This window comes from Pelmatolapia mariae, linkage group LG20 (genome assembly GCF_036321145.2).
Source record: "Pelmatolapia mariae isolate MD_Pm_ZW linkage group LG20, Pm_UMD_F_2, whole genome shotgun sequence".
In the NCBI taxonomy this organism is placed as follows: domain Eukaryota; kingdom Metazoa; phylum Chordata; class Actinopteri; order Cichliformes; family Cichlidae; genus Pelmatolapia; species Pelmatolapia mariae.
In genome coordinates, this window is record NC_086244.1 from 38060577 (window position 1) to 38088035 (window position 27459).

Sequence of the window (27459 nt, forward strand, 5' to 3'; positions counted from 1 at the left end):
TGTGAGTTCAACAGCGCAGAGACAGTGGGGGGACACTGGGCCCGGAGCCATGGAGCACTGCCTTGCATTGTTATGCAGTGGTGGGTTGGCTGGCGTCTCGCCCCAGGCCCCGGGCTCTGCAACAGTAGCATCTGTGGATCCCTTCCAGAGAATACAGTAGAGGAAGTGGCAAAGGATCTGTTAGAGATCAGCAGGGCTTTCAGTGACCACACGCAAATAGGACGCAAGTGAGAATATACAGAACAGGAACATGTATTTATCAGGAAATGCTTGAAATCGATTTATGACAAAGAACTGCAGAGAGCTTTGTGAGACTGACTCACTACAAACAAAGTTTGTGAGGTTTCTAATGATGGTGGAGAAGAACAGAAATTTTTCAGTTGCAGACATCCAGATAAAGATAAACAACAAACAGCAAATTCAACAGCATCCTGATCAGAAGCAGAGAGTAGCTGGAAGTAGCTTCAGTTCTTTGACAATGTGTGTGGTAGCGTACACTACTTTCCCTGACCCAGGGGTGGCCAACTCCAGGCCTCGAGAGCCGGTGTCCTGCAGGTTTTAAATATCACCCTTATTAGTTCATTACCAGGCCTCTGGAGAACTTCAAGAAATGCTGAGGAGGTAATTTAGCCATTTAAATCAGCTGTGATGGATCAAGGACACATCTAAAACCTGCAGCACACCGGCCCTCGAGGCCTGGAGTTGGACACCCCTGCCCTGATATAAAGGTAGAAGCAACAAGAAGAAGAAAAGAACAAGGGTAAATTAACAATTTAAAAAAAATCTGCATCAACAGAGGTGTTCAAGTGTGAAATATCTGTAATGAGAATTAGGACTCACTGACTTTCTCAGTCTAATAAGATTGGGTTCCTATTACCAAGTGGATGACTTGAAGTATCTCAGGATCACGTTCACCAGTAGGGGAAGAGTTGAGCAGAAAGTCTCCGCACAGTTGTGGTCAAGTGCAATCTGAGAATGTATGTATGACTGTGGACTTAATGTTCTACAGTCCTACGCTCACCTATGACCATGAACGGAGGGTAGATCACAGATACAATCAGGGGACATTAGTTATCTTACGAGGGTATCTGCACTCAGACTTAGAGACAGGTTCTCCAGACAGGAGCTCAGCTATTCAGGCGAGATGGTTGAAGGATCTCATTAAGCTGCTTCCTAGACCCACGACAGAAAAGGGGAGGTCTGGGCATTTTTGTTTAGATTCCTACCCCCACAACATGGATGCAGATGTGAAAATATCCATGAGTCAACATTAAACTATTCATTTGCAGCAAGTTCTGGATTGTGTTTTGGTTGTGTGAGTGCTTGGAAGCATGATGCTCATATTTTCATACAAATGATGATTAGATTGTCAAAGAAGAGAACAAAGGTTTGACAGCTGGAGTCTTCCAATCAACCATCAACATGAACAACAGCAGAGCAGATCTCTGATAGACAAGCTGCCATTGTCTAGTGTTGTGTGTCGTGCAAGCATAGCATACTAGAACTACTGGAACAAGAGTGTGGTTGCTGGTTGTGTCTCTCCACTTAGATAGTTAGATCAGTATGTTTAGATCACTAATATTATGAGAGGCAGATGCACACATGCTTGGCCTTTTTCCATATCCGTTGCCCTCTTTAGGGTCAATGGCCATTTCTCCCCCCGCAGTTCACATGCAGACACAGAGGGTCTCTCTCTCTGTCCCTCCGGTGTGCTGAAGGAGCTCTCTGTCTGCTGCAGCAGGGAATAGTGTCCCTTTCACAGCTCTCTGACCAAGTGGCTACAGTTAACGGACACGGGATAAAAGCCACTTCCCTTAAAAAGAGAGTCTACCCACACATGCACTTACTTAGCCCGTTTTATGACAGGATCCTTTCACCCTGGAGGCAGTAGTGCTCTGCCCGGAAGAAGCAGGTGTTGAGCCTAGCTGCTTGGTCCAGCGTGTCCCCCTCAACCTGAGATGCATTGTAAGCGCAACTGGCTTTCATCTGCCAAATCTAATACTAATGATCTCCTGTTACCTCTGCTATACATGATCACCACACCAGTGTGCTAACAAAACTGGTCTATGAGTAAAAAAGACTATTCATGTCAATATAGCAGGTTGATGCCACTATGAAAGAAAGAAAATCTCATTTTATCTTTATTTTATCAGATCACCAAAGTGTTTAAAAAAACAATTAAACTGGCATTAACAGAAGATATAACAACACATCACAGTAAAAAACAAAGCAATGCAGGCTGAATTCTATTTACTGGTTCACACTGTGTAAGATTAAAACAGCAGAATATAAGAGCCATTAACAGTACAGCAGCTTTTCCTGCTACAAAATGTTATCATGTCTTTTGTGCATGAGGCAATACTGAAATAAAAATACCTTTAAATAGTATACAGCATTAAAAAACAATTACTTTGTGCAGTAAATTAAAGTATAAAAGCACAACTCAGCATTAGAAGTTTAAAAGTTCAACAACCTGCATTTGCTGCTGAACTGGTAGCAGATATTTAGGAAAGAATGTTGAAAAAAATGTTGTTCAATATAATCCAACATGGATTTTGTTTTCTTTTAACATGAGGCACAAAAAGATAAAGGCTCATTTAAAGATGTGTCATTAGTTAATTGAGATGAATTATACTGTACTGACATCAGCACCTACGATCCAGTGGCAGTCAAGCAGTCAGTCAGTAGAGATTCGTATGAATCAGGTAGCTGCTATTTATCTTAACAGTCTTTACTTGCCAATTTGCTGTGCTACCTAGTGTTAAACTGAGAGCCACAGCTTAAGCAGCATCCAGCTATTTAATTCAGTCACTCATGAGAGACAGGATGCTTAAAAAAAAAAGAAGAAGCATGCATGACGTAGCAAAAAATATATTCCTTCCTTTTGGTTTGTACAGCAAACATAAGCTAGATCGTTAGCTGGGTATTTTTGTTGCTAAGATTAGTCCTAGCAGAAAAAATGAATGTGTTAAAGACAATCCAATGCCTTTAAATATGACATTAATTAAATGCAGTTGCAAAAAGCCAACTCATTCACCTAATGGCACAGTCGCACACTCAGAAAAAAAAAAAAAAAACAGCATAGCAATCACTTTTTCCCGTCGACGACTGATTGAGAGTAGTTGTGGCGACCACTTTTGATTGGTGGGAGGCAACCTGCCTCCAAACTATCCCACTCAGACTGACTACGATCACTCTTAGACTGTTGGAGGTTTGTAAACACCTGCCTTCTAATTCATAAACACAGATGATTGTCGACAGGTTGCAATCAATCTCAGTCACTCTGTGCCAGTGAGTCCATGTCATCTGCAATGGAGAACCAACGTTGTCAAGCACCTTTATCATTTTACAGTTAAATTGTAACAATGCACAGCAGCTATGTTTTTGTGGGAAATTCTGGACTCTGAGGGCAATTAGATTTTTTATGATTTATCACAACTATTCACCATATCTTAGTTTTAATTTAAATGCCAACTTGACCCCATTCAGTCCCAAACTCATGGCACAGTGATGCCGTCTTCTTGTCTTTTGGAAGTCATTTTGGGTTGCTTTTATTGTCATTACTAACAAAATGTATGCTACGTCAAAGGTCTTTTGACCGACAGTAGTGGTGGTGGTGGCAATCATGATGATAATATTTGTTTAAATATTGATTTCACCATGACCATGATGAAATAAATTTGACTTTTCTCATGAGGAAAATATAAGAGAGGAAACTGACAGCGCCTCAAATATCTCCTGAAGCGCAAGAAAGAGAAAATGAGTCTATTTCTTCATTATCAGTTATTTTCAACACTTTGATGTATCATTGATCTTCATCTATTTTTTATACCCTGCTCATTGGAAATTCTTATAAATAGATCTAGTGTCACACACTGTGCAAAAGGTTTACATGTCAGCTTCTGACGAGAGAGAGTGACATTTCCATTGTACGGTGTAACTGGTTCCTCTGTGCATAAAACAAAGTCTGACCTTTTGACGTAGACTAGGTGGGAGAGAGGGGCAACTAGTGCTGTCACAGACATATGACAGACTGGAACCGATGGTGCTGCAATTCTTCAGTTCAACATTCAACAGGCAGAAGGATCAAAGAACAGTCACAAGGAAGCAGGGGGTGGACGGGCTCAGCGAGAGGGAGGGAGAGAAAGAGACAGGACAGAGGAGTGATTGACAATAGCAGCTGAGACTCAGTTTTAACTTTAATCGGGGAGCAGCAAACGGCTGTGGGACCTAACTGTACAGTAAAATATGGCTTCTTAATAACTACGTCTGCTATAAATCTCAAAGTGGATATTTGATTATAGTTTTTGATGAAATACACAGCCTCCACAATCCCGTCTATCTCAAGAGGTACACTTTGAACTAAAACTGAAACTGGACCATATAGTTAAATGAAGATAATAATAGTGAGAAGTGTGTGCTTTCATTGTCCCGTGTGCGAGAGAGAGTGTGTTAAGTGGCCCGTGGTCAGATCCTTAGAAGGAGCTTCTGCTGAAAGGGCTGTACCACAACAGCATGGACAGCAGCCAACAAATGCTGCCACAATTACAGACCTCAAGTCTCTGGCCTCCATAGGAGAGTAAGTCAGTCAGCCATACCGGGAATGACAACATGAGAAAAAAAAAATCAGGAAAGGATGATAAAACAAAAACTGCACTAAAACCCATCTTCAGTTAGGCCGACCACCTGTCATCTGCAGCTTATATATAACAAAGGACAGATATTATTAAGTGGTATTACATTTTTGTTTAGGTTTCCAAGTACTGAACTAGTCCTTAAAACTCAAGACAATCTAAAGTGAATACCAGAACTCAAGCAGTGTATGAAACTGCTGAAACGGGCTAACGAAGGGCGTTGCGTTCCAGATTGAGTCAGAAGCTGGAATTTTCAACTGTAAGGCCACCGAAACTCAGATTTCCAACTACCAATAACAATCCAAGACTACTTCTTAGAGTAGTCTTGGATTGTCCTTAGACCTTAGACTAAGTAAACAGTAGTCTAAGGAGCTTGGAAAGAAAAGTGTCTGGACTTCTTTAAGTTGCTTGAAGACGTTTCACCTCTCATCCCAGAAGCTTCTTCAGTTCAGTTCTCATCCTTCTCGGATGAGAGGTGAAACGTCTTCAAGCAACTTAAAGAAGTCCAGGTGCTTTTCTTTCCAAGCTCCTTAGACTACGATGACCTGGATGACTGAGAATCTTCACAGACCTACAACATAAACAGTAGTTAAACTTTAAGGATTTAAATCTGTCTAACAGTGTTATGTATCTGTGACTCTGACCAGGCTCTACCAATGAATGTGCCACAGCTGTGTTTTAAAGTGACAAAAAATGTATTCCTGGTGATGCATGAATGGCTCTACCTTGCTCAGAAGCAAAACAAGTCCTGTTTTTCCATGCTTTTCCAACTTTACAACTAGAACACACTGACTGACGTCATGGCTGAAGTCACTCCCGAGTTCCAAGGTATGAATTCTGAGTCAGCTGGAACACTGCACTATTATTTTAGGGTGTTTTGTATTATTGGGACTTGCCCCTTGCAAGGAGGAAGTGTTCCTGTACGGGCCACTTCAGGCTGGCTCTAAAAGTACATTAAAGCCCATACACTCCATTGTTAAAATGCATAACCTGATAGCTTTAAAAAGCATTTCTACAGTATGGTACAAAGCACAGTTTGAGCCTCTATTAATATTTTCCTCATTCATAACAACTGCAAAGTGTATGCAAATTTTCATAACGCATCTTTTTGAACACTGTTCAGGCTGTAAAGATAGTAAAAAGTTATTGGTGGACAGCTGAGAGGAGCAGCTGTAGACAGTCACAGTCAGCTAGGTCTCATTTCCACTAACTCAAGTCAGTGGACTGGACCTCTAAGCATTGCATTTGCTGTTGATGGCTTTGGAGCATTTTAATACAATTATCTAACAAATAATATGACATGTGAGGTACAGCCAAGTCAAGAAGTTACTAGAAATTTGCTCATGGTAATGTATTTTTTTGAAGTGTGCTATTTATTGTTATTAGAAAGTATACAATATGGACAAAGTACCAGACTAACCACAAATATGAAGCTCCCAACACACAGGTTTTGAGCTGATGTTAACCCCAGAAAAAGTTTGGAACTTTGATGTATCGCGCACATACTGCTGCAGTGGTTCATTAAACACTTTGGAAATCTTTGAGGGAAGGGCAGAATTTTCAGAGACTGGCTTATTGGAACGGTAAAGTACCATTAAAGTACCACACTGGAATTCAGTGAGCATTTTAGAACAACCCATCCTTTCACCAGTGTTTGTCTAAGTAGACTGCATGATTTTTAATGCCTATAGTAATGGTAACACCTGAATTCAAAGATGTGTACGGCCCAATATGGTTGTCTAAAAAGTGTATGTACGTAATGCAGTTTATACCCTGCTAACTTTTTCACCCATGTGTGGTCATTCTTAAAAATTTAATTAAATGAAAAATATAAAAAATTAAATATGAAAAAATAAACACACAAACACCCAAAACCTAACACTGAGGCTTCAAAATTCAAAATCCAGAACTGAGTAGATCTATCTGTTATACAGTCTCAGGGTATAGTAGACGTCTCTAAAACTTAAAGAGTAACAAGACCTTTGCTAGGCTGAGCTGCTACTCCTTAATGACGAGAGAAAGAAGAATTGATTCTATAGCAGGGTTGCATTAATATTTTATAATAAACACACAGGCTCTATTCCATTTGTTTCATAAGGTATTATCATAGTAAAGACTGAAATTATGGCAAAAACTGACCCAAAAGGCCATTTGCATTCTGTCAACAAACACACACAGGAAGTTTAAATAGCATCCCTGTGCCAGCCGAGGGTCTCATTTCAGACCGGCCATATGCTCGGATGAAGCATCACGTCATCAAGGACACGCTAGTACGCTCATTGTGTGGCAGAATTCTAAGGAGGCAGCAATGGGACGTGCATGTGTATTCATTTGTTTGCGGATGGCCTGCATACATTACCACCTACAGCTTGTACAACCACATCGCTACTCGAAGTTGCGCGCGCGCGCGCGCGCACACACACACACACACACACACACACACACACACACAAACATATAACTGCCTCTTCTTTCACGGCACTCAATAGCCTGAGAAAAAGTCCTTTGTCGTCCTTCGTTGTCGTGACGACGTGCCTGGATCCAGTGAATAGAGAGTGGAGGTCCAGCTCTCCCAGTCTGTGGGCATTTTAATCAGCTTGTCACACTGTCTGTGGACTAAGAACACTTGAGCTCTCCTCTGCCCTTCTTTAAGCCAGAGTTGCTTCTTATTTGGGTTTTTTTTTTTCCACCATTATTTTATGATTCAGAGGCTCTGGTCAACATCAGCCCTGATTTTCAGCTGGATTATTGAATTACGAAGCTGACAATGACAGAAGAAAGTGCCACATGTAGTCACGAGACCAATAACAGTTAATATGCCTGGCCTGAAACCAGAAAATGTGCTCTGCTTTGTGCCAAACCTTCAGTTTAATAAGCTTTATGGTTATGAAACACGCAGTGTGTCTTCTCAGATGCGACCCAGAAGAAGCTGAAAGTAACCCTCTTCTATTCCCAGAGGAACTTATTGCTGGATGTTTGAGTTTGAAAGAAAGACCCATGAACATGATCTGTTTTATTCATGCAGCTCATGACCCCTAGCCAACCCTTGACTCATAACATGCTAAGTGGAGCCAGTCCTGCATCCCCTCCTGTCTCACCCATCTCAATATATACTCACGCCTGTGTCTCTCGCTTTCTCTCACTCTCTCTCTCTCACCATAGCCCCCCCGCCACCAATGCTGGTATCTCAGGCGCCTATCTGAATGCCGCACATTTTCTGAATGCTTGGTGAGGGATTCTTTGCTGCTGTTGTCCTGCACCATTAAATCATTATATCAGTTCTTAAAAACAACAGAAATCATTTCCAGAGGTTAGACAGGCCCATTTTAAACTTTACTTGAAAACATGGTCAAACCAGTTGGAAATATGAAACTACTGGCAGACTGATAAATGAGCTGGGTCACTTCTGCTTTCACACTGACTCTTCTGTATGTTTGCATAAATCAAATATCAGCAAGAGAATAGCAACCTTTAGGCTACTTGTGTTAGCCCTCACGCAAAGGATTCTGATGAAGGATGTCAAATTATGGTGACTATAAACATTCCTCCATTAATTTCTCCCAGCCTTGGGAAGACGAGGAAAAACTTGTTTGGATTGGTTGCTGCTACTTGGTTGTTAGGAACCACCTGACATGTCATTGCCTGTCCCTAATAAGTCACTGGAATGTCAGTAACCTTGCATGCATGCAAAGGCAGTCTACTTTCATCTAAGATGTGTTTCATCTCCAGCCAGGGCACCCATGCTGACATAATCCCCCTGAAGCCTCTAAAAGGGACTAGTGACAGGCGTTCCTAATTCACATTTCATTCTGGATCATGCTCTACAGTCCAGCAGGGGTTTTTTTGTCCATTGGGTGGTTACTGGTGGGCACTTCCTGGTCCTGGTGAGGTCTTTACAGAAGGTAGAAATGGCTGGTTAAACAGCTTTAAAATCAAAACGCTGTCATGAACACTAACAAAAGATAGTTGGGCAATTATCCAAGTAGAAACAAAATCTATGTAATTGATTGAGCTATGTTGACCAAGTAAGGCGTAACTAGGTATTGGTGGTTACGAGTGGAGTAAAGATCTTACTCAGCAAACCCTGACGTCATGCCACATTGAAGGTCATTATTGTTATTGATGAAAAAAGAACATGATAAAGCAAATATTTTTCAATAAAGCATTAAAAAAACAGATGCACATTATAAAATATTACACCAGTATGCTTTGTCAGAACAACTGGCCTAATATTCTCATTTAAGCTCTATTTTTTTCTTTGCACTTGAAACACCTATTCTTTCAAAGAAATACCTATTAAATATGTATGTGTATGTATGTATGCTATGTAAAAACCATCAGATTACCAGATTACTGTGGAGTTAAGTGACTTTGCAAAGCTTGTAGCAGGATTTAGCAACTACTGTAGAAAATGCCCACTGGTGAGGAACAATTGAAAGAGTACATTTAATGAGGGAGCTAAATACTGAAGACTTCAGTCATAATATTTTGACAGTTTACCATTTCCTGTTGGTTCCTTTATGTTCAAAAACGTCTCCGGCTCATTTAGCTTCAAAAGTGGTATTGGAGTGTAGACAGGTGGAAGGAACATCCTTGCCTTCTGTCAACAAGCTGTGTGAAGGACAGCTTCATTAGAAAGAAAATGGACGCCCCCCACCCCCGCACCACCAATTCGTGGACACGCCTATGCCACCCCCATCCCCATCCCCCAGCTTCCTGGGATAGGGCGAGGGAACAATCTGAGCAGGTCTTTTAGAGTGGGAGGTCTTCAATTGTCAAATGCTTAATAGACTGTGCTCTCTCCATCTTCCTCAGGAACATGCAAATACACACACACACACACACACACACACACACTGAGAGTGTCCATACTTGCAGACATTACCCTGCTATCTAAATAGGTGGCAGAAAATCAAAGATGATTGATGAGTGGAGTCTGGTTGTGTTGAAGGTCTAAGGTGTGTGATTGTGATCTGGGAACAAAGGAATCATTGCCAAAGGTTAAGCATATGACAAAACTCTCAGGAAGGCAAGAGGAGGCTCCTAGATATCATTAATCACACAAGAACTGCTGTTTATATTCAAATGTCATCTATTTCAGTCAATAACCAACAATGTCCCTGACATTTTGTGGTAATCAGCTGCAGTAACATCAACTGTGGTAACGTCCAGCCCTCGAGCCCTGGTTTAGAGTGTGATCCAATCAATGCTTTCTTTAACACGTGTTAAAGCATAATTTAATATGTAGGGAGCCACAAAGACAATGTGCTCCATAATGAGATGGCCACGCCACAACCACCTCCGACTGGGTCGTCAAGAGGGTACGTGGCTTCAAATCAGTGAATCCAAACAAATGCCAACCAACCTACTCCAGGAAGCATTCAGAGGTCTTTGTTCAAGAAGGGGCACGGGCAAGGACCCAACACTAATATGGCTAATGGCTTAAGGAACCCCACTGCTTCTTTAATTGAAGCTGGCTCTCTGACATCCAGTGGGGTACAGAGAGGAGAGGGTGAGATAAGAAAGAGCAAAGGCGAGACCCAGAGAGAGTCTGGAGAAGGTTAGGATAAGATTTAACTCAAATCTTGAAATAGCAAGGAGGGTGTGTGTGAGTGTGTGTGTGCGCACACGCATATTTGGGCCTTGCAGGTCTGTGTGTGTGGTGGGGAGTCTGCATGGGGACTGTGTAGCCAATCAGGATTTCCCCAGAGGTCTTAGGACACCTGGGATCATCAATGATTGATCAAACTAGATGCTTTGACCAAGGGAGAGATGGGTTTGGGAAAAAAAAAAAAGAAGGGGGGGGGGAGTGAAGAGGCAAGAAATACAAAGAAATCTGTTTTATGTGTGAGTGCCTGTATGTGTGATAATAAAAGAGAAAGAGAGAAAGCAAATTCTAACAAAACAAAAGACAGAAAAGACCAGAAAAAAACAACCAAAGTGGCCAAAAAGAAAAAAAAATAACCCCCAGAACAAAAGAGAGGATAAAGGAAAGCCAGATTCAGTTCATTGTATGTGAATCTAAGAGAGGCCGCTGTGGAAGCAAACATCCCCATCAAAGCCAAACCGCTGCAGCTCCAAAGAGACCCCGCTGCCTGCCCACATGGTTTTGGCTGGGCTCAGACCAGTGAAAGGAAAACAGAATCTTAGACTGATCTGTATGGGCTAGAAGATAATGCTAGGTACACACACACACACACACACACACACAGAGTAACTTATATAGATATAAACTACATCATTGGACAGGTCAGACTAGAACAACAACAAAAACTGAATTTCTTTTACTTTCCCCAGCTTTAAAAAAGGCCCCAGCGGTAGAAAGTAGGTTAAGTCCGTTTACACAAATAGAGTACTACGTTTCGATTTCAAAGGCTACCATGCAAAATCTGCTATAATAAGGCTAAAGTGGTTTTCCTTTGTGCCCATTGTCATGTTCAGATGTCTATGAGTAATGAGCAACTCCCAACAACTACTCTAAAACTCCAAAACAAGAGGGCTATTTCTATAATAAAGTTGGCATTATTTTTATATATTTCAAGTTGATTTGAAAATAAAACTAAATTAAGTAACATTATTTGACCTTTCTTAGCTTTTCATGAGTGAAACTAGATATTTCTAATATTTTACATTTTGAATGTAAAGTACATAAAATGTATTTACATTTTCTTTGCACTAGGTCAACATATACACTACCAGTCACACGTTTTAGAACACCCCAGTTTTTCCATTTTTTATTGTCAATTATGCAGTTTAATATCTCACTGCACTCTGAAATGAAAGCATAGTACAAAGAAGCATTTGGAGTTTAAAAAGAAATCATCAAATCAATTTATAGATCAAAATTTATTCTAAAACTTTTGACATAGCCAACTTTGACAAATATAACAGATATTGGAGGTTGCTTAGCTTTCACTCTTCTGTCCAGTTCATCCCAAACCAGCATGATGGAGTTTAAGTCTGGAGACTGTGCTGCCACTCCATGTTTTCAAGCTTACAGTCTTGTTCTTTTTCCCTCACGTAGTTCTGACATAGTTTGGACTTGTGTTTTTGGTCATTATCTTGCTGTAGGATAAACTCCTGACCAACTAGGCGCATACCAGAGGGTATTGCATGGTGCTGCAGAATGCTGTGGTAGCAGTTTTGGTTCAGGGCGCCTCTCACTCTGTACAAGTCACTGACCCTGGATCTAGTAAAACAGCCCCAGACGATCACACTTCCTCCTCCACGTTTGACAGTTGATGCCACACACTGTGGAACCATCCTTTCGCCTACTCAACGACCTACAAAGATCCTACATGATGGACCAAAGATTTCAAATTTTGATTCATCAATCCATAAAACCTTCTTCCAGTCTTCTGTAGTCCAGTGACGGTGTTTCATGGCCCAGGCAAGACTCTTTGACTTATTCTGATGTCTTAGCGATGGCTTTTTTGCTGCAACTCGTCCTGCCAAACCTGCAGCTTGAAGTCTTCTCTTCACAGTTGAAATGGAGACTTGCTTACTACGACCACTACGAAGCTGGGAGAGCAAAGGAAATGGCTACCAATGCTACACTTGGTTCAATTGTAGTCAGCATTAGTGTTTATTTGTTATTTTGGTGTATATGCCAGTTTTCACTGACATATACATATACTGGCTGGCACAGTGATGCATCAGTATCAAGAATCCAGTGATGTGTACTCGAGTCAAAGGCTCACCTTCCTGTAGATGGAGCATTTTTAAATATGCTTTATTTGATGAAGTCGTTTAAAGGATCTTGAGTACCTCAAACCACTGCTAAAGACCCCTGGATAATAGCTTACATTAGCTACTTGGCTGCTCTGCTTGGTACTATGTTCAAACTAGACATGTGACTCAAATATCTAATAAAATCCAAATGCAGATAGTCTTGTACTCTTGAGTTCAGTGAAATGTATACAGTATTTGGGTCCGATTACACAAAACTAAGAGTAAAACTGGGGCTGAATGTATTATTGGATAAAGTCCTGCAAACTGAACCTTTAACACATTAGGTGGATAAAGTACAGAAAAGGGAAGTAGAAAGAAGTGCACACATTTTTTTAATACGTTGAATCTAGAAGGGTGGTGAATTTTTATTTAGAAGACAGATTATGGGACTGTTGTTGTTGAGCTCCACGTGTATTGTAATCGTCATTGTTTGGAAACGTAGGGCACGGCTGAGCAGTGAAACCTGCTTGTCTCGGCGGCTGGCTTTCGAGTAAAGCAGATTGGCTCCGAGGGTTGCCTGGCATTGTTGCTGAAAGTCTGAATAAAGACTCAAATCCACTCCCTGTGTCAGCACTGCTGCTAAGAAATGCATTATTAATGAGAATAGTCTGACTGATGCTTGGGATTAATTACAGTAGCTATGAAAGGAACCCCCCCCCCCCCTTTTTTGTCAGAACAATGAACCCAGCAATAATTTTTGTCTTTTCATTCAAGATGAAAATTAAACAGTGCAAGTGGTTTACAAGAGTCTTGATAGTGAAAACATTACCGTGTGGTTAGATAATTTACACTCCACACTCTGTAAAGTGTGCCATACGCCTCTTATTTTTCCTACACTTTGCAGAGCAACAGTTGCACTGGCTGCGTTTTTGTCACCTGCTTGGTCACATGGTCAAGAGCTAAAAAGCTGAGAGCCTTTTCCCTGTAGACCACTTGTAACCTCTTCTGTTAATAGGCTCCCTGATAATGCAGCTGGGTGAGACATCACAATAGCACAGCCAACATGTGTTTAAGCTCTCTTAGTGAGAAGAACTTTGCTTTTATAAGTGCTTTATGAATCATTTCATTTAAGGCAATAAATGCTCCAAATGAACGGCATGAGGCAATAAATCATTCTCATGTCAGTCTGAGTTTTAAGTTATTTGAGGTGGGTTAGATCACTACCTTTATATCCTGCACTTTTATTTGGCTCCCTATGTCCGGATTATTTCTCCCTCTGAAATGAAAATAACAACAAACAAACAACAACAAAAAATAGCAAAAGAAAAATAAAAAGAAACAACAACACAAAAATAGGACTATACTTATATAACTAAAATAAAATAATATATATAAGTTTATAACTAAAGGTAACTGCAGCTGTCACACTTTATAATCATTTATTGTAATCAAATAAAACGCCTTTTTCTTTTTTACTCTTAGCTCTGTGGAATCTCACAGAGAGCAGATATTAACATTGTTATCTCGAGCCCGCAGCTGTTGGTGTGAGCACAAAGGCACCACCTACCTGCTGGTCAAATCTTTCGGTTGAGAGCAGCAGTCAATCAGAAGAAGCCTAGTTTAATGGGAGAGGGAAGGAAGGTAAAATTCTTTGTTTGAGACAAAGCATTAATCATCCATCAATCCATTTTCTACCACTTATCCAGGTTCAGGTCGTAGGGCGGCAAGCTAAGCAGACAAGCAAACTTCCCTTTTCCCGTCCACCTCTTGCAGCTCATCCGGGGGAACTCTGAGATTTTCCCAAGCCGGCCAAGAAATATAATTCCTGCCCCGGGCCCCAAAACACCTCACCTAGGAGGCGTTTCAGCAGCCATCCTAGTTAGATGGTCGAACCACCTCAACCGGCTCTACTCTGAGTCCCTCTCAAATGACCGAGCTCCTCACCCTACCTCTAAGGGAGAACCCAGCCAGCCTGCAAAGGAAATTCATTTCTGACGCTTGTATCCGTGACCTCATTCTTTGGGTCACTACCCAGATCTTATGACCATAGGTGATAGGGAAGTATATCACTGGTAAATTGATAGCTTCGCTTTTACACTGTGTACAATTGAATGTCATTACATTCCAAGAAAAATCAAAAACTACCAATAAGCGTGATGCACGTCTGTCGTGTCACGCCAAAAAGTTCCACTGTTTGCTGAAAAACTAGTAAAATTAGTAAAAACAACTAAAAATGCACTGTTCATGATGGCAAACAATAGCACTGCTGATTATTTAAAATTATCAATAACAAAATCACTTTCCTGGCATTCTACACTATAAGCAGTGTGTATCAAACCACAGCTCCAAACTGGCATAAAGAATTCCTCCACTTTCTCTTTAAGCTTTTCATTCTGTGCCCAGCTGTTATACAGAGGTGTAAAGCAGTAGAGTTTTTAAGGTATTTTTGAAAACAAGAAGAATGCAGAATAGTGCCAGCCTCAGCCTGCAAGTGAGAGTGCTGCTGCTACCTTAAAACCACAATTCTCAAGCCACATTTGTCTGGCTGTCATACAGCTGACATGACTGGGGTACAATTTTTCTCGCTAATCTTGCAAAAATGAAGGTCCTGACAATAGCTGATGACTGGGTGATCACCATGTGAATGTGGCAGCTCCTCCATCCTCCTCATTCATCATCTCAACACACACACACAGGCAAAAATGCTCATTCGCGCTCACTACGGGTTGTTGTTGGTTTCAATTAGCAGAGCCAACATCTGACACCGGGACACTGGAGTCTCTATTGATTGGCTGAAGCTTTAGAAGTGCATGTGTCAAGGGCAACTGGGGTCAAACTGTGGACCCCCAGGATAAGAAAAGATTCAAAGAATGACAGAAGGGAGGGACAGAGGGAGGAGAGAGAGGCAGGGAGACATGGCCTATATAGATATGGCTCTGTAAGAAGAGGGGGTAGAGGAAGATCCATTTAAATGGAACACAAAGCCAGAAGGCCAAGGTGTGTATGCGTGTGTGTGTGTGTGTTTATGTGGTCGTGATGGTGATGGGATAAGGATAATCTGCTCTGTAAAAAGCAGTTCAATATCAAAGGCAAAAAGATTTTTAAAAAATGCATACTAAATGTTAAAAAATCCACTTTGGTTAGTCAAGGGTTAAAGTTAGTTTAGGATTGGGAATGACTGTAGCCAGTGCAAACGTGTGCAAGTGTGTGGGTGTGTGAGTTAAGAGTCTGGTAGGGGGGGCCCTTCAGCAGCTGGACAAACAGACTTGGTCTGACTACTGTTCAACTAATGGAGACCACATACACACACAGGCTCAATAACAGCAACTTGTGGGCCGTTTCTCATAATGCCAGCACCCTCTTTTATGTGAAAGCTTGATCTTAGAATAATAAGCAGGTTGCATAGCTTGTGGGCTGAGCCTTTTGGGAGGTATCACTGGTGTAAACTCAGAACAATAAAAGGGGGCAAGTACCCCACCTGGAGATAGATGCCATATAGCAGCTACCATCTGTCTACACCCATGTAGTCAAGCTCTATATATTAAACATCTCTGTGTCAGTGAACTTGGGAAAAACAGCTAGCCTAATGTTACCCAAAGGGAAGGTGCAAAGGTAGGTGAGGTGCAAAAATAAGGGTGCTGGTATGTTTCTGTCAACTCCAGCATGTACATCTACTGTTACACCGAGATTTAACTTTGCTGCAGTATTTTCTTTTATGTATTATGTTATGTCTGTTAAGTTGTATTTGTTATGTTATGTTTCCGTCTGTAATAAATTCAAATTGTTTTATGTCAATACTTTGGTACATTGTTGTGTTGCTGTGTACTTAAACCTCCAACACACAGACATGAGATTCAAAAGCAGCTTCCTTTTTCCAAGACTCATTCTTATACTGTACACGATGGACACAGTCACCCGCTGGTATTCTGAACCCTCAACGTTAATGTTTTACCACCATGTTAGTTTTTTGGAACTACAAGTTACTATATTTGGGAAAGAGGCTGGAGTTATCAGGCAATGCTAGCGACCTTGGTTAGCACGCAACATTTAAGTTGCAAATTCATTCACGTTAAATAATTTAGCCAAGAAAAAGAAAAGAAAAACCCCACTATGTGCAGGTGAAGTTCTTTTTTTAAAAATCTCTGAGGTTAGCCTATCCTCTTATCTTTCAAATAATAACTTTTTGCTTTAGTGACTCCCTAGTTTAGAGTTACTAAATTATGTGAATCATCAGATATCACAAACACACCTATTAATTGCTAAATCTAACATAGAGTGCCTGCTCCAGCATTAAGCATGGAGAAAAATTGACTATTTTTATATAAAAAGAAGTCTTCCTAAACTATTACCTATTCTCATTCTATGTATTCCGGTGTGGTAAGAATCTTTATATAAAAATGCGTCACTACTTCAATCTGCTGCTGAACATGAAATTCATTTTTCTGAAGAAGTGAAAACAGTCCCACAATAGAGACACTTGCTTTCAGCTGAATTGCTGTGCAAAAATATTTATATCAGTTTCATTTCCTTCGCACCAACAGCCTGTGAATCGTGCAACACAACAGATTTACTCGTTCATGTTGAGAAAATAAGTCATGTTCTTACACTGTGCTATTTTCCAAATACCTAGTTTGCTGTGACCAACAGAGCAGGTGAGCCCGGAGTGTGACAGAACTACAGAGGTGCACATCAAGCTGTCAAACATTCAGGTGTCTATAAAGATCCAGTTACTGTGTTTGGATCATTTCCTCCTGTTCACTTACTGTGTGGTCGACTATGCTGTAACCACTATGAAAATCTATACTCCCCGACTACACCCAGACACACTGTGCTCACTTTGGTTAGCCTCCCCACTGCCACATCACTTGTTCTGTTACATACATATTAAGTAAACATAGCCCAGAGCATCCATATATTTGTTTCCTGCAACAGGAAATTACATTTCCGCCCTCCATGTCAATAAATAAATAACCCAATGTATATTTTATCCATTATACATACAAGAGTTATTGTTGATCACCATCTATTAATGAACCATGACTCAAGCCCCCACTGAGATCTTAAGCATGCAGAAGTGACTGATAGGAAAATAACACTGATACTGTTTTTTCCTGCTACAAATAATTTATTTTGTGGTACTTAAATTGTGTATGACTGCTATATGATTAATACACTTATCATCCTCTTTTCTTCTGTCCAAGAAGAAAAGAAAGCATAATTCTGGAAAACATCAAAACAATTCACAAACTTCCAAAACAAAGTCTGCGGCTAGGCCATGGTTAGGGTTAGAGTTGGCTAAGACCTCAAAGGGTTTACTATCACAAGACAACAACAAAAAAAAATCATGCAAAATCAACCAATGGAAGTTGAAAAGTTTGGGGCTTTTGGTCACGTAAATGAAGCAAATTTCAAAGTTTGCTTTGGCAGGCATTATTCACTATGCTGTGACGTGTCATGGTGCAAATTATGACTCAACTAAAACTTAATCACAAATGCTTGCCACAGCAGGTAGCTCCATGCATTTGATTTGGCGGTTTTTAATGCCAGATGCCCTTCCTGACACAACCCCAAAGGGATCTGTGTTTCCTTCTGATATCAAACCAGGGTTCTTTTACTTTTTAGGTGAATGTGTAAACCACTACACCTTGCAGCCACTGTTGAGCAGAAATGTATAACAGCAGCCACATCTCAAATTTAATTCAGTTTTATTTATATAGTGCTAAATAACCTACATGTGATTTATATAGTAAAGACCCTACAATCAGCTGACCCCCTTTGAATGATTGCTCATAGGAGGACATCTGATTATTAGGGTTTTCTCAGACAGTGGGAAGGAAGAACTCCCTTTTAACAGGAAGAAACATCTAGCAGAACCAGGCTCAGGGAGGGGCAGCCATCTGCTGCAACCGGTTGGGGGTGAGGAGAGGGAGAAATGTTAATTTAGTGAAGCAGTATAGCGGTAGAAGCTTTACTCCCTAAGCAGACCATTTCTCACTTTACTTTATACTCCTTGCGTGACATATGGGCCCTTCCTTTTAGGGCATATATTTTCTAAAACCTGCACAAAGGGGTTCAGGAGTTTAGTTTCTTTAGTTCTTTTTCAAACATAAAATTACTTAAAACAGGTAAAAAACTGTATTACGACTTTCTTTTTAATCCAGTGATTCTAAAAACCAGCTGCAGAGTTACAGACGTTTTTAAAGTGAAACGTAGCATCTACCATAGCAGGGGGGAAAAGGAGACAAAAATCTCAGCCAATTCAAAATGGATTTGACTATAGGATTACTACAGTGCATAACTTCAGCACTGACCTAGACATGAACATACACAAATCAAGGAAAAAAACAATTTCCACTAGGGTTCTAGCTTCCTTATATCAACAGCCTTGGCTTTATGTTAATAAGCAGGCATGTTTTGATTATGGCTGACTGCAAACTGGATCACAGAAATGCGGCAGACTAGTGGACTGCCACGGTCGAACCGGTCAAACAAACCATCTAAATGATTTCCTCCTCTTTCTGCTGCAGCTGCTGCATTTGCACGAAATCCCAGTTTTTCTCTGCTACACTCTGCCCACAAGGCCAAGATCCTTTACTAAATTATACCATTCTGCTCGTCTCCTCATCTAATATAACATTGAGTGAGCAGCCACTCAAACGCTCGGAATAGTCTGGCAGAAAAGCATCTATCTGTCAGTTCCCATGAGCTAGAGAACAGGGTAATTTAAAGCCACTTTTCAGGTTCAATACCAGCCTTCCGGAGAAATCTCACATAGAATGAGATCAGCATTTCCTGCTGAGTTACTGTTTAAGCATAATTGGAAGGCCAGCATTTATTGCACAACTAAACAAAACATACAACCAACGCAAAGAAACTAAGTTAATAGATTGCAGAACATAGCTTTCTGAATTTACTCGCCAGACAGATTAAAAAATTCTATCCAGAATTTGCAGATTAGCTGTCAGATCAGTTGTGCATGTAACTGTTGAATCCGTGCTGCACATGAAATCAAGTAACTTCTGTACAAAAAAGCAATGGCAATCACGGAAGTAGGCTACCAAGATGTTTGCATTCATTAAAAAGCAGAAATGGGGCCAATTACTTCCAATAGACTATTGAGAAAAAAATAGAACTTGGAAAACAATATATTCAACAGGGTCCAAGTCCTGCATTGTTTGGTTTATGAAGGATGGGACTGTGAGGTACATCAACACAATAATACCAAGACAACTAGCTATGGTTGCTAACCTAATGTTTGCAGGAACGTTTTGCAAGTTTTAAGTTATTTCAGACCACAGACCGCAGCCCTTCCATATCCTTGACTTTTTTGACATCTTGTTAGCATACATGTAATCTGGAAGGCTCATTGTCACATGCAACTGTCCAAACATCAATCAAAACTTTCATGTGGTTTGTGATTTGTTTTTAAATTAGCAAAGGCCAGCTTTATCTTCCCTACGCTCAGTTTGAAGTGGACTTCATACTGATCATTCCTTGAGGTTTTATGGTTTACTCTTCAACTTTTTTTAACTTTCCCCCAGTTTTTCATTAATCAGGAGGAAGCATAAGAGGATTTTAGTTTTATCCACCATGAAAATCTAAAGTGCCAAGTGAGCTGATTTAAAAGTGAAAGAATAATCGAGAGCAGCGAGTAGCGAGTTTTTCAGTAGGGTCTAAACTAAATTCAACTTTTTCAAATCCAAAGAGCTATTGCTCAAATAACCTCATTAATACCAGTGACTGTTTAACACAGACAAAGTAAATGGCAGCAGTATGGTTTACTGATGATCAATAGCCTTGGACAGTTACAGCTCTGCCCTGATCCCCTCTCTTGAGTAGCCTAAGGGGATTTAATCCATCTACTATCCGTTGACATCTAGACTGACACTCTAAAAATCCCTTCCACTGCTGATAAACCTGAGGATTAGACAAACAGCCCAGTAACAGCAGACCCCTGCAGACAATGAAGAAAGCGAAGCTGACTAAGCCTCTGGACCTTACTTTTCAAGTATACAAACAAGTAATCCATTAGCTCAACTGACAGCAGAGTGAAGCAGCTGAGTTGGGTGTGTTTGATCAGCCAATTCCCACAATGTTATCTTGACATTTGTGCAAATTATATTGATCATTCATTGACCACTGGTGATTTTCAATTGTTATTAGCAGTCATTAATTCAAGCCTGATCTTGAGAACTAACAGTGAAACACTGATAACACCCATGGCAGTAAATGGCAGTTGCCAGTATACCAAAGAGCTCAAGCAGCTCAGGCATGTCTTATAAAAAAGGAATGCTCACCTGTGAGTCAGCCACATCACCAGCATAACTCTACTGGGTCCAAAGGCAACTGTCCAGATGCCTAGGGCTGGATTTCAGGGACAACAGTTTAGTGGGAAGAGGGTTTATGTTTCTAGCTTTGCAGCAACTGGACATACATGTAACTGTCTGATAGTTTAGGCAGCATGGACTCAAATATGCACACAACTCTCTGTAGTGCCACCAAGGACTAGGCTCAGCAATCAGTCAGACCCCTGATTACCATCAGCAGATCCAACGTCATCAGTGATGTCTTAGACACAAGCCTGTACAAAGAACTGGAAAAGAGCAGAAAGTCGAACCTGAAATCTAATGAAAATGGTTGCATTATGTACAGCAAAGAGATGCTGTTTGAACAGTCCCTAAAATGGCATATGAGGGTGATGAAGATCGAGTTCCCACAGCAGAGTCATTTCAGCCTTCAACGCAGAATATAAATTATGCTTATTAGTCACATTTCTTCTGAAGGCTTCTGGGTTTTGACATGAACAAGATCAAGATGTCATTTCCTTTTAGCTGTTGTAATGAATTAACCCAATTCAGCAAGAGTGCCTTATATGTATTGAACTCTGTAGTGAAGAGGGAGAGTTAGGGGCCTGAAGCAGTAATACAGAATGGGGCAGCTGGGGGTTTAAGGTTTTGTCTAGAGCATGGGCTGCAGCCAGAGCTGAGGCTCTCCAGGGAGCTTGGTAAAGGGACCAGGGATGTGGCTGAGGCAGGGCACTGGTGGATAGTGGCACATGCACAACTGTCCCACGGCTGAGGGCTGCTTCAGAACAATAAAAGCCACACCCTCTGGGTTTAATAAGGCATGCCTTCTTCGGACCTATTGTAAGAAGATTACCTTTTCAAAAAGGATTACATGAATGAGGATTAATGTTGACCTTATTGTTGTATTAGCTAGGGATTCTATGCTATTCCGGATATTGAATTTTTTTTAATCCAAATTTTGATACTTCATTCTGAACATCGTCTTCTCAGATGAGGCTGCTCGGCAGAAAGGGATAGCAATATTAAAGTTACAATTCAGCCACGGTACACAAACACCTACAGGCCAAAATTACGGAAATATAAACTCCCCAAGAAAACATCAGTATAATATTCAAGCTTTCCAGCTTCCTGTGCAAGTGTGATAAGCAATCCAAAGAACAAAGGGAGAAGATGAATAATTTAGTTATGAAAAATAAAAACCCAGTTAAAAGCATTTATTTAAGTTTATAAGAAAGAAGAAAAAAGGGCGGACAGCAAGATAAAAACTACTAATGTCTTCATAAAATATCAGCTAGGAAAGAGCTGCTAACACAACAAAGAGAACAAAAGGCACTCCTTTATCCGCCAGCATTATTCTGCGATGAGGTAAGTAGCTTGCTCAATGGAAGGTTTTGTAAAATAAACATTATTAGTAATAGAAGTTACTGTCGCATCTACACTCATTGGGAGATTATTTTATTTGTAAAAAAAAAAATGCCGTTTCCGGTCCATGAACAAAAAGGTAAGTGTGGTAAATATTCTTAACACCTGGGCAGTAACACATCTTCAATCAAATTAAGGGTCAACCACATAGGACGCATTATGCTTTCTTCTAAACTCAGATAAAATACCAGATACTGTACACCACACTGCAGAAACATTTTTAGGACACTGTCAGTGAAGCACTCCAAAACACCAAGTCTGCCTTTGAAGTTTCTCTAAATTACTCTAGAATATTACTACTTTTCTTTGTGGAGTTCCTCAGAACAAAAGTACAATGAAATTGTACTTTTTGAGAAAATCTAATTCAAATTTCTACAAACCTGTCAGATTTCCCACTAAAAAAAAATTATCTTTCCTACAATTTCCAAGGGGCATGTTCTAAATCGTAGGAGATAAATTGTTAGATAAGGTGTTGTAGACAAAGAAGTGAGACAGACTAACCACGATGAGTAACCAGCTTTCCACTTCCCAACACTGCCAAGAAATGAAACCTTATCTGTGGATTGGTGGTTATCTGGGCACCCCCATCCATCTGCTTAGTTAACTGATTCTACCAAGAAGAGTTCAGGCTGAATTTTTCACTCATTATATTGTACCCTTCTAGCGGAACCAAAGATATGAATCAAGGTTCAGTATGTGACACATGTGTGTGTGTGCTTTTCTTGACAAACACCCTGTGCCTCTATTGTAAATCCTGTATGGTCAATAGGATGAGGGAATTGAAAGGGGGTTTCCATTTAAGTACAGTGAATGAAAGCTTGCTCCTAATGAAAAGGAGTATTTATTAGGCTGCCAATCTGACTGTCAGCCAACTCCCGCGAGGGCTTACTGAGGCCTAAGATCCAATCTAGCCAGGAGATAGCAAGCGTATCTGAAGCAGGGTCAACCAAATCTGAATTGTCTTAACTAAGCTTGGAAAACCGATAAAAGAAGCAGCTTGGAGTTAGAGAAGAGAAAAAAATACAGGCCGAGAGCTTGAACAATGCCTTTTAGTTTCCTTTATCTTCCTAGGGATGCCTGTGGTCACAGTGGTGCCCCAGCAAGTGTTCTCTGCAGATTCTCCACTCCCACACCCTACTACCACAAATACACACACACAGAAGAATGTACCATAAGGGACCACCAGCTGTTGCAGTGACCGATATGGGGAACGCCCTAATACTTCTATCATCAGAATCTGGTGTGCACATTGTCCCCCTCTCAAACACTGATGCACCTACTTAGATAGGCTGTTTGCCCTCTCATTTCTTTCCATGCGAGTTCATGTTTCTGATTATGATTAAGCAAACAAGTGCCTTGAAATCACCTAACAACTTAACAACACAGTTACTCATTAACAAGTGCTCATCAAAACTCAGCAAGGGATCACATCCTTTCCTGTTTTTATGATTACGCACCAAGCAACCGATGCCTGTGTTACTAAAAATGCTGCTAAAAATATATCTCACATCCTACTACGGTATGTGACACCCGAGAAGGTTATGGATGAGACAGCCTGCTGAGGAGGCATCTGATTTCAAAAGGAAAAAGCACTCCTTTTACTGTTCCCACTCATTTCCACTTTTTTCTCGCTGTTGAAAGGCAAACTACTTAACCTACAGTGCAGTCAACACTTGATACCTATAAATCAAAAAGCCCTGTCCTTGCTGCATGCGTGCTGAGCAGTCCTGCTTCTGTGGCTCACAGAAAGGGCTAGAAAGCGGTGGTTTGAGCAGCATCACTTTTTCAATGACCAGCTGCAGCTGAAGTGGCCTTCGACCCGTTCCTCTCCGTGTGTCTGAGAGGTTTGGGCTCCGGAAGAAACCTAAATGCTTGCTGTATGCCACATATAATGAGCATAATGAGCCACAGTTTGATTTCAAAAGCTCTCCATGTAGAAATGGCAGCAGCCCTGCGATACTGTTTTGGGTGTGACCCAGAAGATTTCTTGCTGTATGGAATCTGAAGCCTAACAAAATTTAACAAAAGGTTGTAAGTGAAAAACAGAACTAAATTAATATGTGTTTGTTGAAAGCATATAAAACCTTACATGTTATTTTAACCATTCTGGCTTTCTTTTATCATTCACTTTTTACTATAATTTTTAAACTCCTATATTTTTGAATGTCCACTGTATTTATTTATTTTTTTACTTTTGGATCTCTGTGTGTGTGTAATAGATAGACAATAGATTCACTATCTATAGATTCAGCCTTCCAGATAGATTCATTATCTATTGTCAGTCATACACCAGAAACACCTGAAACAGTAAACTAAAATAGCCAAATTTTTAAAGCTAACAAAAACACAAGCTAATGTCAATTCCAACTTTTAAGTTAGTTCAGAAAATTACAATACATTAAGCAGACTGAATACACAACTTATTATTACTGTGGACCTTGATAAAGACAAGAAAGATGTCGCTAAAAATGAAGACAATGTTTGCTAGGTTATACTAGCTACAGCTCAAAGCAGTACAGCAGTATACGGATCATGGATGCACTGACTGTTAAAGTTTGGTTACCGGTATTTAGAAAAACCTATGAACGACAACGCCATTTTCTTTTTGTTGTTTTTATTCCACTTTTAGTGTTAGGTAAAACCAAAATGATTCATTAAAACTCTACCAATTTACTTACAGACTAATGTTATCAGGTGATATTAGCTATATGATGATTTACCAATATCATCATTTTTAATAGCCAATAAATAAAGATTTTAAAAGCAAAGAAGAGACAGGGAAAATCATCATTCAGCCATGATATGAGTATTGATGCTGCATAGTTTGTCCACCAGAAGTTACTCTGCAACTCCCTAATAAGGGCAACAGTTAGTTGGAATGCCACACATGAACATAAACAAGAGAATAAATAACACATTTTATATTTTAAAACAAATGCTAAGGAAATTAGCTTAAAAATAAACTATCGGTTGATATATTGATAAGTGTCCAAATATTGATATTGTCCTCAAATGTCTATAGCAGTTTGGCTCTAATATTCATTACAAAAAGAAACAGATTTACAATCTTTCAGGTCTTCAACACCTTATTTTGTGACACTGTGACAAAAACCTTAGCCACCATAATTGGTAATATATTGTTTGCCAATAGGCAATCCAATCAGTGTGTCTGATATCACGCAAAAATGTTGATACCAACCAATACTGGCAACCATAAACTATATTGGTATATTTCTTCAAAGAGCATTTACAGTTGTTTTATTCTATTTATATGGTCCCAATTCACAACAACAATCACATCAAGGCACTTTATGTTGTAAGATAAAAACCCTCAAAGAAACATAAAGTTTTATATTCCCTTTTACAAACTTTTCATTCAAGCATCTCCACAGTCAGCTTACATGGCACAACTGACAAACTGGCTTTAAATCTATGAACAGTGTAACTTTTCTACAAAGTGATAAAGCAATAAAAAGCACTTTCTTTCATCCCCCACAGTCCATCGTGAGTAATGCGATATCGTGCTTTGGAACAGACCATCAGCAAGCAGATGGCCAGCTATTCCAAAAGTGTCTGGATGACAGGACCTACATAAGCAAGGTTCAAGACCGGGCTATGCAGCCATTAAAAATGCATATGAATTGTCCTATCAAAACATTTGACCCCTTTTAAAAAAAAAATGGGAAGAAAACCTGCTTTCCATCACTGACCTCTCACGAGACTTAGAAGAGAGTTTTTCTGGAGGCTCTGATTTGATTTAATCAATCTCTAAGCTGTTTCTCATGTTGCTGGATTAAATCTGACAGCTGTTTTAAAACAGGAGAACCAGCTGTTGAGCTAAAGTCAAGCTTCCTTTTTTTAGCCATTTCAACCAAACCATGCATTCACCCCGCACTCAAGAACATCAATCTATGAGAGAAACATCTTTGTCTTAGGGTGAGCTTCCTCATTGTCTAAAGGCTGATGAGATGTTTCTCGTCACCACACGCGACATAAACAACATCCACAATCATTACCCAACAATGAGAGCGAGCTCATGTTCACGCCTCTAAACGCCAGTGAACTCCGTCAAGTTCAGTGAACACAAAGTGCGTGATTTCTGTTTTCTAAATGAGGCAGTAAAGAGGCAGCCGCGTATGTCCAGGAGAATGTTAGCAGGTGAGCAAGGCATTTGACATTTGGCTCGCACAGCTCATGCACATTCCTACATCAGCTGACAAAGAGAGTGCGCACGGTGGTCCCGCTCTGTGTCCATTGTAAAGCAGTCTGGTCTGAGTGTGCTGGGTAAGCTGGCACGGAGACTGCGCGTGACGCTGACAAATTCTGTTATATCCAAAAAAAACTGCGAGCACAATACTGCAAAATTACAAAGCAGGCCCACCTTCCATGTCAAACAAGTGTCTAATATGAATTAAAGTTATGATAATACTTGTAAATGTTCCAACGCGCATTATGCCACCAAGCAGGTTTCTGTCTTTAACAAAGAAAAACTGAATGAGAATACAGGCTATTATTCTTAATTTTACAAGAGGTTCTTTTGCCACAACACCTGCTTGTTTTTTGGTTGTTGTTGTTTTTGTTTTTTTTTTTAATCAATTTTAATCAAGGACGGCCTTGAACTTACCTGTTAGGTGTAAAGCTGGTGAATCAGCCGTCCATAGTGCTGACTGCAGTGAAACGGAGACTCACATCCACGCTAACAAGCAGAAAGTATCTGATGGGGTTAACCTCTACTTCGCGATTCAGACGGGGAGGAAAAAAGAGAAAGAAAGAAATTCTCAGCGCAGTTTAGAAAAAACAACTGAACGTAGAAAGAAAGTCCCAGTCCTGTACGGTGGGTGGGTGGGTGTTCCCCTCAGAATCAGGAGCGGTCTGTTGTTTGGCGGCAGGACGGGGACCTCTACTCAGCTGAGAGGGTTCAACAGCTTTGCGTGAGGCTGAGTGAGCGTCATTCTCCGAGTCTGTACCCGCGAGACCGGATGATAGTCTAGCCTACAAAATAAAAGCCTCGACTGTTTTATACCGAAAAAGACATTTTATTTTTATTGTAATTCGTAGTAGTATTAGTAGAAAATATCTCTACATCTGTCGAAATTTAACAAATCCCTCAATTAGTTGTCAGAAGAGTCCATCAAGTCAATTCATTTCAATTCAGTTTTATTTATACAGCTCCAAATCACAACAACAGTCCCCTTAAGGCGCTTTATATTCTAAGGTAGAAACTACAATGACACATACAGAGAAAAACCCCATCATATGACCCCCTATGAGCAAGCACTTTTGAGACAGTGGGAAGGAAAAACTCCCTTTTAACAGGAAGAAACCTCTGGCAAAACCAGGCTCAGGGAGGGCCGCGACCGGTGCGTGCATAATTAAGGCCTGGAGCCTAACTAATAATAATTGCTGTTATTATAAGTAGTAATAGT

At 40.4% G+C, this 27459-nt stretch overlaps 1 protein-coding gene across 2 annotated transcripts in view; it reads right to left on the reverse strand.

Annotated features, from left to right (window-relative positions):
• The window catches only part of plxnb1a (plexin b1a), a 76192-nt gene extending 49252 nt beyond the window's left edge, over positions 1-26940 (reverse strand). For both annotated transcript variants that reach the window (XM_063463456.1, XM_063463455.1), the window contains exon 1: positions 26658-26940. The gene's annotated coding sequence lies outside the window, so the exon portion shown is untranslated. The remainder of the gene's footprint in view (positions 1-26657) is intronic.
• Positions 26941-27459: the final 519 nt, after the last annotated feature.